Here is a 15,905-nt window from a genome sequence, read left to right as displayed (position 1 = left end):
TCAAAGCACAGGAGGCATGGGACATTTTGTCCAGCAATATAGAGACACTAGTGGGTGAATATGTTCCTCATGTTCGGAGCAATGGACCCAATAGGAAAAGAAAACCTCTGTGGATGAATGAAAAAGCATTGGCCAAAGTAAAAAAGAAACGTTCAGCATATCAGAGATATATGCAAACTAGGGAAGGGGCAGACTACTTATTGTATGTAAAGGCCAGAAACCAAGCTAAGAAGGCATGTAAAAATGCGGTAAAAGATCATGAGAAAAACATTGCTAGAGCTGCTAAGAGCAACCCCAAAGCATTCTACGCTTACGCCAAAAGCAAGATGGCCACCCGAGATGGTGTGCCCGATCTAACTGATAAGAGTGGTAAACAAGCAACGAAAGACAGTGAGAAAGCGGATATGCTTAATGACTTTTTCTGTAGTGTGTTCACGAAAGAAAATCTTGACTACGTCCCTGATTGTGAGGGAAGGAAGTTGAATAATGAATTGAATAACATAGACATTGACACGAACGCAGTCCTGAAATTGCTCAAGGCACTTGACGCCTCGAAGTCAACTGGACCTGATAATATGCATCCAAGAGTGTTGAAAGAATTGGCTGACGTTTTAGCTGAAGTTTTAGCGATTGTTTTTAGGGCATCGCTAGCTGAAGGAACAGTACCATATCAGTGGAAGCAGGCAAATGTAACACCCCTTTTCAAGAAGGGCTGTAAGAGCAGTCCAGGCAACTACCGCCCAGTGAGTTTAACAAGCATACCATGCAAACTGTTAGAAAAGTTGATAAGAACCAGTGTTTTCTCTCATTTGACAGCCAACGACTTGTTATCAGATTGCCAGCATGGTTTTGTGGCAAAACGATCATGCGTGACAAACCTAATTAGCGTCATTGACGACTGGACAGATAGCTTAGATGATGGAGTACCGGTTGACGCTGTGTACCTTGATTTTGCTAAGGCATTCGATTGTGTTCCGCATGTGCGGTTACTGAAAAAACTAGAAGCATATGGTATCCATGGACTTGTCAAAGACTGGATCGGTGATTTTCTAAGTGATAGAAAGCAAAGGGTGAAGGTCAATGGGTCTATGTCAGACTGGAAAGACGTGACAAGTGGAGTGCCCCAGGGCAGTGTGCTGGGCCCGGTTTTATTTGTTATATACATTAACGATCTCCCTGAAGTTGTGAGCAGTCTGTGCAGCATGTACGCTGATGATACAAAAGTGTACCGACAAATCAGAACTTGTGAAGATAGCAAGGAACTCCAGAGGGATTTGGACAGTTTGGTCGACTGGGCAGACAAGTGGCAGATGCGCTTTAATGCAGATAAGTGTAAGACATTACAGTTGGGTACAAAAAATCAGAGACTTGTGTATAATGAGAAAACCTGGCAGCGTGGACAGAGTTGATCTGGAAAGCTCAAGTGCAGAAAAGGACCTTGGAGTCAATGTAGACAGTGAATTGAAATTCTCAAAGCACGTGGAAACACAAGTCAACAAAGCAAACAGAATCCTGGGTCTCATTAGACGGTCTTATGAGCATTTGGACGCAGAAACGCTAAGACTACTCTTTGTTGCACTTGTACGGCCTCATCTGGAGTTTGCAAATGTGGTGTAGAGTCCCCGACTCGAGAAAGATAAAAATTTGATTGAAAGTGTATTAAGAAGAGCCACGAAGTGTATTCCAGGGTTGAAGACCTTGAGTTATGAAGAGCGTTTGAGAGTTTTGAAAGTTCCAAGCATGTGCTATAGGCGTATCCGGGGAGACATGATTGAAACATACAAATTCATGCATGGATACTACGATTGCAAGAACCCACTGGAGCTGAATAGCCTTTGTAATACCCGTGGACATCAGTTCAAGCTCAAGAAGAAACAATACAGAACAGCTCTCCGACAATCTTTCTTCACGAACAGAATCATAGACACGTGGAACTCCTTGGACAAGAATGTGGTAGAAGCGCCGACAATGAACAGTTTCAAAAATCGCTTGGACAATGCACTGAAAGATTATATGTATAGCCCAAATGTCAGTATGCCTCTCACTACACCAGCCAAGAAAAAGTTGATAGAATAGGCCACGGTCAAAAGATCGTGTAGGTTACCTAGCCCAAAGTTAGGCTAGGATAGCAACTGATCAAAAGATCAGACAAAGGCTTAACAGCCTAAGTACCAGTCTGATAACATAACATAACATAACATAACATAAACACGATTTTCAGAGCTCTCTCATGTTCGGTGAAATACTGCTTCGAACTCCGTCTTGCACGCAAAGCGCACGTTTACTGTTCCAAGTGATCGATCAGTGACATGACAATGCATATACGTAAGGGAGTAAAAGTGCAACTTCAGAGACATATATTTGAAAGGATCACCAACAGGCAACAAACATGTCCAAGATAATCGGACTAAGTACTACCAGTACTGAATGATCTCTATCAAGGCGAATGATTCGGAGTGCACCAGAGCTATTTGACTCGCATGATCGATTCAGGCTTTGCAGTCCTGCTCAGAGCAACTTGTAAACAGATACTGACTGTCTCATTGAAAGCATTATTTTCTGTCAGATAACGTTTACTATGTAACACTCACCTTGTCAGACTAAAATAATCGCCGAGAGACGCCATTTTGATTGTTGTGACAAATTGGACAAAGGGAAATCACCCAACCATTACAAGAGTGCTCTTTCCTTGGATTCTTTTACGACAGTTAATTAGCTATCAAAACTGTTGAATTTGCAAAGTAAAGTTATTCCTCGTGGATGGTAGCATTATTTGTAACATAGAATCTTATGGTGAAGCTTTGAAAGCGATCTGAAGGCCTTTTCCCGGCGGATACTATCCCTTGTGATATGAATGCTGTTTTTATATGTTATACTCTTACTTTCTCCCAAGCGCAAGACAAATTCTTCTATGAAAATTGAAGCCAATAAAATTTGAGTTAAGTTGAGTTGAGTTGAGTTTAAGTGACGCTCCACCACGAAATGAGTCGCATGTCACCTCGCGCGGTTCTGCGCTAGGCTTAATATACTGTTCAAAAAAAGAAACGCATATTTGCTACTTGCCAAATTTGTTTTATTTTTCGAAAAAATTAACAGAAAATCCAATATTTAGATTATTTGTTTGAAATTTGGTATGGACACAGTTGAATGCACACACAGTTCATTTGCATCTTCAAATCAATCAGTCAATCAATACGATTGGGTGCCGAGGCTGTCAAGTCAGTAGGGGGTGTGACTGCCTTGAGCAGCAACAACTGCCCGGCACCTTCTGGGCATGGACTGGATCAGATGCCGGATATCTTGCTGTGGGATGGTGTCCCACTCCTCCTGAAGTGCCTGCAATAGATCGCGGTGATTTGCCGGCGCTTCTTCTCGCCTGCGCACACGTCTGTCCAATTCATCCCAGAGGTGTTCTATCGGGTTCATGTCTGGCGACATGGATGGCCAGGGAAGCACCTGGACATGGTGGTCGGTGAGGAACTGGGTGGTGAGTCGTGCTGTGTGCGGGCGAGCGTTGTCCTGCTGGAATATGGCATCCTGGTCAGCCAGAAGAGGAAGGGCGTGTGGGCGCAGAATTTCCTCCACGTATCGCTGGGCAGTTATGCGCCCTTGGACGTGCACCAGGGTGCTCCTTCCAGCGGTATTGATCGCCCCCCACACCATGACGCCTCCACCACCATGAACGGGTGCCTCATCCACACAGTTGGGCGCGTAACGTTCGTTTACTCTCCGGTAGACCCTCCTCTGACCATCATGTCGCTGGAGCAGGAAGTAGGACTCGTCGCTGAACCACACGTGTCTCCAGTGATTCCGGACGGTCCAGCGAAGGTGCTGGTTGCCCCACTGCACTCGGTTCTGGCGATGGCGGCGGGTGAGGACAGCTCCTCTGTGAGGTCTGCGAGCTCTCAAACCAGCTTCATGCAGGCGGTTCCGCACGGTCTGGTCCGATAATCGGTGTGGCCCGGGGAGAGTCTGGACAGAAGATGAGGCCGACAGGAAACGATTCCGGAAATGTTTATCTGGTCGTCGACCTTTCGTCCATTGCCACAAGTGAGCTCTGCACGTGACGCATGCGTTATCAGTGGCTACAATGTCAAAATTGCTCATTTGGCATAGTGTAATCTCGTGAAACTCGGGGAATATTGAGCTCTCACCATGTCTTCCAAAACCCATAAAAGCGGATTGTTCGCCACAAAGAAATCAGACGACAATTCAGCGACGAAAGATGGCCCGATTGAGCAGAGAAGACCGCCAAATTGCATTGGGTCGTTTACAAGCAGGCCAAAGTCAAAGTGCAATCGCCAGGCACTTCCACGTGTCCCAGAGCACCATCAGTAGACTGTGGGTCAGGTTTCAAGCCACTGGCTCCGTTGCTGACTTGCCACGAGCGGGAAGACCAAGGGCGACAACTGCTGCTCACGACCGCTTCATACGGCTCCGCCACCTCCGGAATCGTTTCCTGTCGGCCTCATCTTCTGTCCAGGCTCTCCCCGGGCCACACCGATTATCGGACCAGACCGTGCGGAACCGCCTGCATGAAGCTGGTTTGAGAGCTCGCAGACCTCACAGAGGAGCTGTCCTCACCCGCCGCCATCGCCAGAACCGAGTGCAGTGGGGCAACCAGCACCTTCGCTGGACCGTCCGGAATCACTGGAGACACGTGTGGTTCAGCGACGAGTCCTACTTCCTGCTCCAGCGACATGATGGTCGGAGGAGGGTCTACCGGAGAGTAAACGAACGTTACGCGCCCAACTGTGTGGATGAGGCACCCGTTCATGGTGGTGGAGGCGTCATGGTGTGGGGGGCGATCAATACCGCTGGAAGGAGCACCCTGGTGCACGTCCAAGGGCGCATAACTGCCCAGCGATACGTGGAGGAAATTCTGCGCCCACACGCCCTTCCTCTTCTGGCTGACCAGGATGCCATATTCCAGCAGGACAACGCTCGCCCGCACACAGCACGACTCACCACCCAGTTCCTCGCCGACCACCATGTCCAGGTGCTTCCCTGGCCATCCATGTCGCCAGACATGAACCCGATAGAACACCTCTGGGATGAATTGGACAGACGTGTGCGCAGGCGAGAAGAAGCGCCGGCAAATCACCGCGATCTATTGCAGGCACTTCAGGAGGAGTGGGACACCATCCCACAGCAAGATATCCGGCATCTGATCCAGTCCATGCCCAGAAGGTGCCGGGCAGTTGTTGCTGCTCAAGGCAGTCACACCCCCTACTGACTTGACAGCCTCGGCACCCAATCGTATTGATTGACTGATTGATTTGAAGATGCAAATGAACTGTGTGTGCATTCAACTGTGTCCATACCAAATTTCAAACAAATAATCTAAATATTGGATTTTCTGTTAATTTTTTCGAAAAATAAAACAAATTTGGCAAGTAGCAACTATGCGTTTCTTTTTTTGAACAGTATATATGTGTGTGGTTTGATGGGTTTATCCAGGAAGGGGTGCATCTTTTACGAGTCTGCGGGACAATCGTTGGACCAAACATTCAACGCACTTGTAATGGTTTACAAACAAACGCTTCATGAATATGCTAATTAATGAATATCAGATTCTTGACTGCTTCTGGTATCTTTTTTTCGGACGCTATCTGGTCTAGCAGAAAAAAAATCTCGTTTGATATCAAATATAACATCTAGCAAATGCGGGCAAATGTCATTACTGTCAGGGGAAATAAAGTAGGACGGATAAAAGTGATGGAGGGTACATGGAGTATTTAAAAGTTACACTTTAGAAAATGGTTTTTTTTTTAATAGTTGTCTTCAACGTTTTGTCGAGGGCGGGGACGTAGCTCAGTTGGTAGCGCGCTGGCTTTGTAGCCAGTTGGTCGCTATCAGCGTGGGTTCGATCCCCACGTTCGGCGAGAGATTTATTTCTCGGAGTCAACTTTGTGCAGACTCTCTTCGGTGTCCGAACACTCCCGTGTGCACACATGCGCACGAAAAAGATCCCACGTTCACAGCGAAAGTCTCAGGGCTTGGAAAACACGAAGACACGCATGCATCATCTCTCGTCTCTGATTATCATGATCGTATTTCGATACTTTGACGAGACAAACCCAATGCTGGTGTGTCGAATTAGACAGCCACAGCGGGCTTGTTTGAATCAAAGTATCACACCATATCTCCAGCGTATTACCAATACCTGTCCCAATATAGACCAGTTGGTCTAAGAGGACGTTAAACCCTTATAGTCAGTTTTGTCGAGAATCGTACGATCTGTCTTCTCTGTTTTAGATTTTTGTTTATGTAGAATTTCTCTTTTGTTTGTAGAAAACTATGTGTGTGGTCTTCCTGTTAAAATTATAGTGTACGAGGACATGTTTTCCAACTGCCTCGGTTTGCCGAAGTTGCCCCAAAACAAAGTTTTGCGCTTAAGATCGTTGTGCTTTTTACAACTTTGTGGAGTGATCGTGTAAAGGCATTTATCCTACATACGTGTGAGAGACACCCGTGAGATAATAATCGTTCAAATCACACGTGTGTATATCATGTAAATGAGGTCATGTCATGGGCGGGGATATAGCTCAGTTGGTAGCGCGCTGGATTTGTATTCAGTTGGCCGCTGTCAGCGTGAGTTCGATCCCAGGTTCGGCGGAAATTTATTTCAGAGTCAACTTTGTGTGCAGACTCTCTTCGGTGTCCGAACCCTCCCCCCGTGTACACTACATTGGGTGTGCACGTTAAAGATCCCACGATTGACAAAAGGGTCTTTCCTGGCAAAATTGCTTAGGCACAGTTAATAATTGTCTACCTATACCCGTGTGACTTGGAATAATAGGCCGCGAAAGGTAAATATGCGCCGAAATGGCTGCAATCTACTGGCCGTATAAAATTTCATCTCACACGGCATCACTGCAGAGCGCCTAGAACTGTACCCACGGAATATGCGCGATATAAGCCTCATTGATTGATTGATTGTCAAGCAAGTCAGGCAGGGACCTGTTTTTCCACTGCTTATGATGCCAAAGTCACCGAGACAAACGTCATTATAGAAACAAAAATTGCGCTCGCTAATTACCCTCGATGAATCTTTAGAACTAACACGTCACGCAACACTTTCAGAGTGACGTTTCTTTGCTTTGACGTAATAGATTGCACGAGGCTTTAGAAGAGATCGAGGTTTCAAAACAAGCGTCTTCAATTTAGCTGCCTCGACTGCAGGACATTTTCAGTAAAATACACGTAAGTACAGTATATAGGATAAACAAGTCGCGTAAGGCGAAAATACAACATTTAGTCAAGTAGCTGTCGAACTCACAGAATGAAACTGAACGCAACGCAACGCAGCAAGACCGTATACTCGTAGCATCGTCAGTCCACCGCGCACGGCAAAGGCAGTGAAATTGACAAGAAGAGCGGGGTAGTACTTGCGCTTAGAAGGATAGCACGCTTTTCTGTACCTCACTTCGTTTTAACTTTCTGAGCGTGTTTTTAATCCAAACATATCATATCTATATGTTTTTGGAATCAGGAACCGACAAGGAATAAGATGAAGGTGTTTCTAAATTGATTTGGACAATTTAATTTTGATAATAATTTTTATATTTTTAATTTATTTTCAGAGCTTGTTTTTAATCAAAATATAACATATTTATATATTTTTGGAATCAGAAAATGATAAATAATAAGATGTACGTAAATTTGGATCGTTTTATAAAAAAAAAAATTTTTTTTTACAATTTTCAGATTATTAATGACCAAACTCACTCATTAGTTTTTAAGCCACCAAGCTGAAATGCAATACCAAACCCCGGCCTTTGTCAAAGATTACTTGACCAAAATTTCAACCAATTTGGTGTAAAAATGAGAGCGTGACAGTGCCGCCTCAACTTTCACGAAAAGCCGGATATGACGTCATCAAAGACATTTATTGAAAAAATGAAAAAAACGTATGGGGATTTCTTACCCAGAAACTCTCATGTCAAATTTCATAAAGATTGGTCCAGTAGTTTAGTCTGAATCGCTCTACACACACACAGAGACAGACAGACAGACACACACACACACACACACACAGACACACACACACACACACACACACACACACATACACCACGACCCTCGTCTCGATTCCCCCCTCTACGTTAAAATATTTAGTCAAAACTTGACTAAATATAAAAACGCTCGCGCTGGACCCGAGTACTCTTCAGACTGGCTCGCTCCCCCAGTATGAACGTTTTTGTCTTGTGCACGTTTGAGACCAAGTGATTGATCTGTGTGAATTACAGGCATTCCCTTTGCTATATAAATACATTGCATGCGAGCCGAGGATGTGCGTGGTGACTGGCCTTTCTCTTTTATTTGATCACAGTGAAAATGGACACACACATTCACACACACACACTCTGTCTCCCTCACTCCCTCTCTCTCTCCCTCTCTGTCTCTCTCTCTTTCTTACACACACACACACACACACACACACACACACACACACACACACGAGTACAGACTCATGCACGCACACACACACACACACACACAAACACACACAACAAACCACACACACACACACACAAACACGCACACAAACAGTAACACTAACACATGTGCACAAAATGAACACACACACACACACCGCGCGAGAGAAAAAGACGTCAAAGACTTTTGACCGTGACGTAATCTTTTTATGACGCTATATTTCTCGTCAATGTGTGACGAGTTGGGCTGTTCTATCAGACTGCCTGGCTGGCTGTGGCTCCGCGAATTCCTCCCACCGCCAAGTCGTTTTTTTGTAGTTTATTTCGCATTTAGGTCCCAGGTAACATTATGAAGTTTTAACACGATCAATCGGACCTATTATCAAGTTAGTGTATCAACTTTTGAAAGAACTGCGCCCAGTAGTTTCCCAGCAATAAGCCGTTAAGTCGAGACAGACACACACACACACAATTAAAGTCTGTTGGACCCTAGTACTGCGTACTCGGGGATAAACAGAATACTACATGGCTTGCTGTGTCGTACCAGATTTACACTCGTTGCTTTTTCAAATAGTGAACAGCTCGCTTTCGCTCGCAGTTCAATATTTAAAAAAACAACTCGTGTAAATCTGGTACGACACAGCAAGCCATGTAGTATTCTCTATATAGCGTGCGAAAACGTGATTAACCCGTCTACCCCGTCTCAACTTGCCCAGGCCGAGTGAGGCGAGTTGCATGCCTGAAGAACTGGGCGGGAAACGTGATATGTATATGTCATTGTATCGACCAACGGGAAGTTTAGAAGACGCTGCCGTTGGATGCCTTCTAATTCCACCCTTTGACATCAACTCGGGTCGTTTTACGCGAGGAGACAATGTTTGTCAGTGGCCTGAATCACCTCGGAAAAAACCAACCCTCTTTGTCATATTCTAAAAGCCTTTTGTCGTGAACACCCTGCTTGCTGATAAAGGACGCTAGATGGTTGCATTACCATATATTGCTATTTCATATGTTACGTGGATTTCCATTGGTCAATTGGGCAAAACTGAGCTCATTGTAAAAGTGATATCGACGTCGCGACATTTCCGTCGATATCAGTTTTGATATCGACGACCTCTTTATTGCTTCCCCACTTCAAAAACAAAAAAACCTAAATTTAAAAACAAACAAATGTATATGAAAATGTAATGATCCCAGAATTTAGTTGAGCAAGTGACTAAAGACTTTTTGAAAGAAAAGACATTTGGAAATACTGAAAAGTACAAGAAAAGAGTGAACAAAAAGAAATAATAATCAGAGGGAGGGATATGGAACAGCCAAAACTGAGAAATACTTTTGTAATTTCTTTACAGTAAATACATGTCCAGAGAATTAGCAATATATCTAACATTGACTGACTGTGTGATGATATCTTCTGCTATTGGTCTGTTTCGACAGTGATATCAAAATCTCGACCTCCGGTCTTGATTTTGATATCACTGTCTCAACAGACCATAGCAGAAGATATCATCACACAGTCCGTCAATATTGGGTACTGTCATTTCCTACCTGTTGCGAGGGTGGTGTGGTTAACTCGGTGAACAAAGAGGAATGACATTGGCGCCACACGCTAATCGTCTTTTATAAAATGGCATACTGAGCTGATAGCTTATCCACTACAATTATTGAAAACTCTGACCCCATTACCTACCCATCGATACCCCCACCCCCACCCCAACACCGTCTTGCACACACAGAAGACATAACGCCAGATGATATACGGTACTTGTCATTGCAAGATTGTCAAAACATGTTCGCAAGATAATAACGTTCATACTTGTCTTCGACGTATGTCTTTGGCCCCCCACCCCCTCACACGCACACACGCACGCACGCACGCACACACACACACCACACACACACACACAAACACCACACACACACACACACACACACACACACACACACACACACACACAATTTAATGTACACGTGTGACTGCAGGTGTGTTGTAAGCCCTTCTTTTTTTTAATTTCATTTTTGAAAGAAGTTTCTTCAAAGACGGGTTTTTTTCAAATCATGCAAACAGGTCTACTTCATGACTGATTGTGTGCTTAGGCCTATGAACTTCTCATCACACTCTGTTCGCTAATATGAATGAAATGATTCCGAAACAGAAAATAATTTTGCTGATGTCTTGTGACTCTTTTTCATATGTTTTACTAGTCTTGGTGTTGTTTGTATTAACTTGAAATGGTTACGACTTTCGAGCGATATCCGTAGTATATAGTGTGCTCCGCATGTTAAGAAGTTGATTTTGTTGTGCTCCAGTAGCAAGTCCATTACATGTGGAATAATGAGCGACGCTTTATGATTAAACGTTTTCTTAAGAACAGTGCCGAGGAGATCCGTGGGTATTGAGGCTTCACGCTTCGCATAATCAGTGTTTTGAAACAGTGGGGATCTTTTGTAGAAGCAGCTTAAATTTGGCACAAAGATATATCCAGTTTTGGTGGGCTAACCTTTCTGAAATAAATGTTGTTGTAAGAAACATCACGCTGTGTATTTGTATGCAAATATGAAGTTTGTATAATAGCAAGATCTTTGGGGTACTGCGTTTAAAGGTATAGAGCGTCATTTTTTACATTTAGTCAAGTTTTGACTAAATGTTTTAACGAAGAGGGGGGAATCGAGACGAGGGTGTGGTGTATGTGTTTGTGTGTGTGTGTGTGTGTGTGTGTGTGTCTGTGTGTGTCTGTGTAGAGCGATTTAGAGAAAACTACTAAACCGATCTTTATGAAATTTGACATGAGAGTTCCTGAGTATGATATCCCCAGACGTTTTTTTCCATGTTTTGGATACATGTCTTTGATGACGTCATATCCGGCTTTTCGTGAAAGTTGAGGCGGCACTGTCACGCTCTCATTTTTAAACCAAATTGGTTGAAATTTTGGTCAAGTAATCTTCGACGAAGCCCGGACTTTGGTATTGCATTTCAGCTTGGAGGCTTACAAATTAATTAATGAGTTTGCTCATTAAAGTTGTCATTAAAATCGATTTTTCGCAAACAGATTTAAAATTGATTGCATCGTATTCTTCATGACATTCTGAATCTAAAAATATATACATATGTCATGTTTACTCTTAAAATGTGATCACAATTAACGAAAAAAGATTAATTAGTCTTACGATTAAAATTTAAGAAATCGATCCAAAAATGATTTCATCTGATTCTTTATCGTTTCCTGATTCCAAAAATATATAGATATGATAGGTTGTATTCAAAACAAGCTCAGAAACTTAACACGAATACAGAAAAGCGCGCTTTCCTGCTTAGCACACTTTATTATACGCTACCGCGCTATTCTGGCGTGTGCATATCACTGCGTTTTGCACGTGGGAGGTGAACGATTTCCTTCTCGCGGGGATTGACGAAGCTGTACTGTCTTGGTGAAAAAAATACAGTGCGTTCAGTTTCATTCCGTGAGTTCGACAGCTTGACTAAATGTAGTAATTTCGCCTTACGCGACTTGTTTTTACATTTAGTCAAGTTTTGACTAAATGTTTTAACGTAGAGGGGGGAATCGAGACGAGGGTCGTTGTGTATGTGTGTGTGTGTGTGTCTGTGTGTGTGTGTGTGTGTGTGTAGAGCGATTCAGAGTAAACTACTGGACCGATCTTTATGACATTTTTCATGAGAGTTCCTGGGTATGATATCCCCAGACGTTTTTTCATTTTTTTGATAAATGTCTTTGATGACGTCATATCCGGCATTTTGTAAAAGTTGAGGCGGCACTGTCACACCCTCATTTTTCAATCAAATTGATTGACATTTTGGCCAAGCAATCTTCGACAAAGGCCGGACTTTGGTATTGCATTTCAGCTTGGAGGCTTAAAAATTAATTAATGACTTTGGTCATTAAAAATCTGAAAATTGTAATTAAAATTATTTTTTATAAAACGATCCAAAATTACGTTTATCGTATTTGTCATCATTTTCTGATTCCAAAAACATATAAATATGTTATATTCGGATTAAAAACAAGCTCTGAAAATTAAAAATATAAAAATTATGATTAAAATTAAATTTCCGAAATCGATTTAAAAACAATTTCATCTTATTCCTTGTCGGTTCCTGATTCCAAAAACATTAACAGCTATTGTGTTTTCAGCGTAGCAATAGGGTCCGATATTTAGACGAGACAAGTATAATGCCGACGAGTCGAAGACGAGTCGCATTATACTTGTTCGAGTCTAAATATCGGACCCTATTGCTACGCTGAAAACACAATAGCGATTATATAGCTGTTATGACCTTGATTTGTTGTTCCAAACTTACAAAATGACAGTTTTTGCGTCGATGCGTTGATCTCAGGTTTTGATAGCAGACAAACTTCTTACGCGCATCATGTTCGCGCAGACACGCACACTGCGACACGCTTTCTGACTTTGTAAGAAAAACTGACTCCAAGTGCATTCGACTTCACAACACAGTTGTTGAAACAGCCTTTTAAGTTGTCAGTGTATGCTGTTGTCGATAGAAACATCGCCGTGGTACAGATGGGTGAACCGGAATCATGCGTCGGCCATTTTTCTCAATATGCTTTTGGATATTGAGTAAAATGGCCGACTTCTGCCGCATTATGCTTTGATGATCGGAAGAGACCATCCAATCACAGCCCCCGAATTCCCCCACGTGTTCATCAGAATAGCTATATATAGATATGATATGTTTGGATTAAAAACACGCTCAGAGAGTTAAAAAGAATAGAGATATAGAAAAGCGTGCTATCCTCCTCAGCGCAACCGCTACCGCGCTTTTCTGGATTGTTAATTTCACTGCCTTTGCCACGAGCGGTGGACAGACGATGCTACGACTGTACGGTCTTGCGGAAAAATGCAATGCTTTCAGTTTCATTCTGTGAGTTCGACTGAGCTTGACTAAATGTTGTATTTTCGCCTTACGCGACTTGTTTTACATTTAGTCAAGTTATATAGAGACGGGGAATCGAGACGAGGGTTGTAGTGATGTGTGTGTGTGTATGTGTAGATCGGTTCCGAGAAAACTACTGAACCGATCTGCCTGAAACTTTAACATGAGAGTTCCTTACTAGCAATATCAAGATAGTGTCTTTGATGACGTCATATCCGGCTTTTTGTGAAAGTTGAGGCGGACTGTTACGCTTTCATTTTCCAACCGATTTTGATGACATTTTTGTCAAATAATCTTCGACGAAGCCCGGACTTTGGTATTGTATTTCAACTTGGAGGCTTACAAATTAATAAATGCGTTTGCTCATTTAGGTTGTCATTGACATCACATTTTCGCAAACAGATTCAAAATTGATTGCATCGTATTTTTCATCATATTCTGAACCTGAAAATATATACATTTGTCATCATTTTCACGAGTTTTCATTCACAAGCACCTGGGAAATAAATCTCATGTTCCCCAGGCAATAAATCCCCGGTTACCATAGTTGCAGGAAGCAGGTTATACATGGATAATCAAAAGCAAACCCAATAGAAACGCTCCGGGATTCTTCGGCTCTTTTCATTGGTGTTTCCCCAGACCTAAACAGACGACACGACACTGCTTTGCAATATGTTTTGTCTTCTTACAGAGTCACGGAGTATGTGTATCTGTGTTTCGATACACAGACGTTCGGAGAAACACGAACGTCAAGTTCAAGTAAAACGACCCCTGACACACACATTTTGACCCGTGCACAAGACGTTGTATCGATAAACGAAGCACAAATAAGAAACAATAATAAAAGCAAAGAAAATAGCAACAAGATATGCAAACATCTAACAAAGCCGAGCAAGCAGAATGACAGGTCTAATGAAAAACAAAGAGGTACTGAGTCGGAAACAAGATCGCGATTCTTTCCTTCGCTGCACGACGCAAATCTTCTGTGACCTTTGGCCAAACGTAGCTTTCCACATTCGATCACTCAGCTTAATATTTAGGCTACAACAGAAAGCCGAGGGGGTGGAATACCGAGATGAACCTACAGAACTGTGCATCCTCAAACCTGACATATTCATCCCAACATTTAATGAACTCAAAAACATAAAAAGTTGCTTTCACACGCCAGCTCATTCTGATAACCCTCGCTCCACGGCTATCGTTGATTGCCAGTGGTTATCAAACCGGGACTCGTGTGGTTATCAGCACGGAACCCGTGTTTCAAAGCATGGCTCCCTGGGTTGATTGTGCACTTATTTTCTCACTACCAAAATGATGACAAAAACAATGTTTGGTGGTTTGTTGACAGACCAGCTTTTTTGTCGGTCCTCGGGGGGCATATCGACTTTTGTTTCATATTTATTGACCGCGGCCTTCGGCCTTGGTCAATAAATATGAAACAAAAGACGATATGCTCCCCCTTGGACCGACAAAAAAGCTGGTCTGTCAACAACCCATCAAACATCTTATAATGTCATGTTTACTCTTAAAATGTGATCACAATTAACGAAAATAGATTAATTAATACTGTACTACGAATACAATTTCAGAAATCGATCCAAATTTTGTTTCATCTGATCCTTAATCATTTCGTGATTGCAAAATCATATATATAGGATATGTTTTATTCAAAACAAGCTCAGAAAATTAACAAGTCGCGTAAGGCGAAAATACAATATTTAGTCAAGTAGCTGTCGAACTCACAGAATGAAACTGACCGCAATGCCATTTTTCAGCAAGACCGTATACTCGTAGCATCGTCAGTCCACCGCTCATGGCAAAGGCAGTGAAATTGACAAGAAGAGCGGGGTAGTAGTTGCGCTAAGAAGGATAGCACGCTTTTCTGTACCTCTCTTTGTTTTAACTTTCTGAGCGTGTTTTTAATCCAAACATATCATATCTATATGTTTTTGGAATCAGGAACCGACAAGGAATAAGATGAAAGTGTTTTTAAAATGATTTGGACAATTTAATTTTGATAATAATTTTTATATATTTAATTTTCAGAGCTTGTTTTTAATCCGAATATAACATATTTATATGTTTTTGGAATCAGCAAATGATGGAGAATAAGATAAACGTAAATTTGGATCGTTTTATAAATTTTTATTTTTTTTTACAATTTTCAGATTTTTAATGACCAAAGTCATTAATTAATGTTTAAGCCACCAAGCTGAAATGCAATACGGAAGTCCGGGCTTCGTCGAAGATTACTTGACCACAATTTCAACCAATTTGGTTTAAAAATGAGAGCGTGACAGTGCCGCCTCAACTTTCACGAAAAGCCGGATATGACGTCATCAAAGACATTTATCAAAAAAATGAAAAAAACGTTCGGGGATTTCATACCCAGAAATTCTCATGTCAAATTTCATAAAGACCGGTCCAGTAGTTTAGTCTGAATCGCTCTACACACACACACACACAGACACACACAGACACACACACACACGCACATACACCACGACCCTCGTTTCGATTCCCCCTCGATGTTAAAATATTTAGTCAAAACT

Source organism: Littorina saxatilis, unplaced genomic scaffold, assembly GCF_037325665.1.
Source record: "Littorina saxatilis isolate snail1 unplaced genomic scaffold, US_GU_Lsax_2.0 scaffold_314, whole genome shotgun sequence".
NCBI classification, from domain to species: Eukaryota; Metazoa; Mollusca; class Gastropoda; order Littorinimorpha; family Littorinidae; genus Littorina; species Littorina saxatilis.
Note: the sequence above shows the minus strand (reverse complement) of the source record.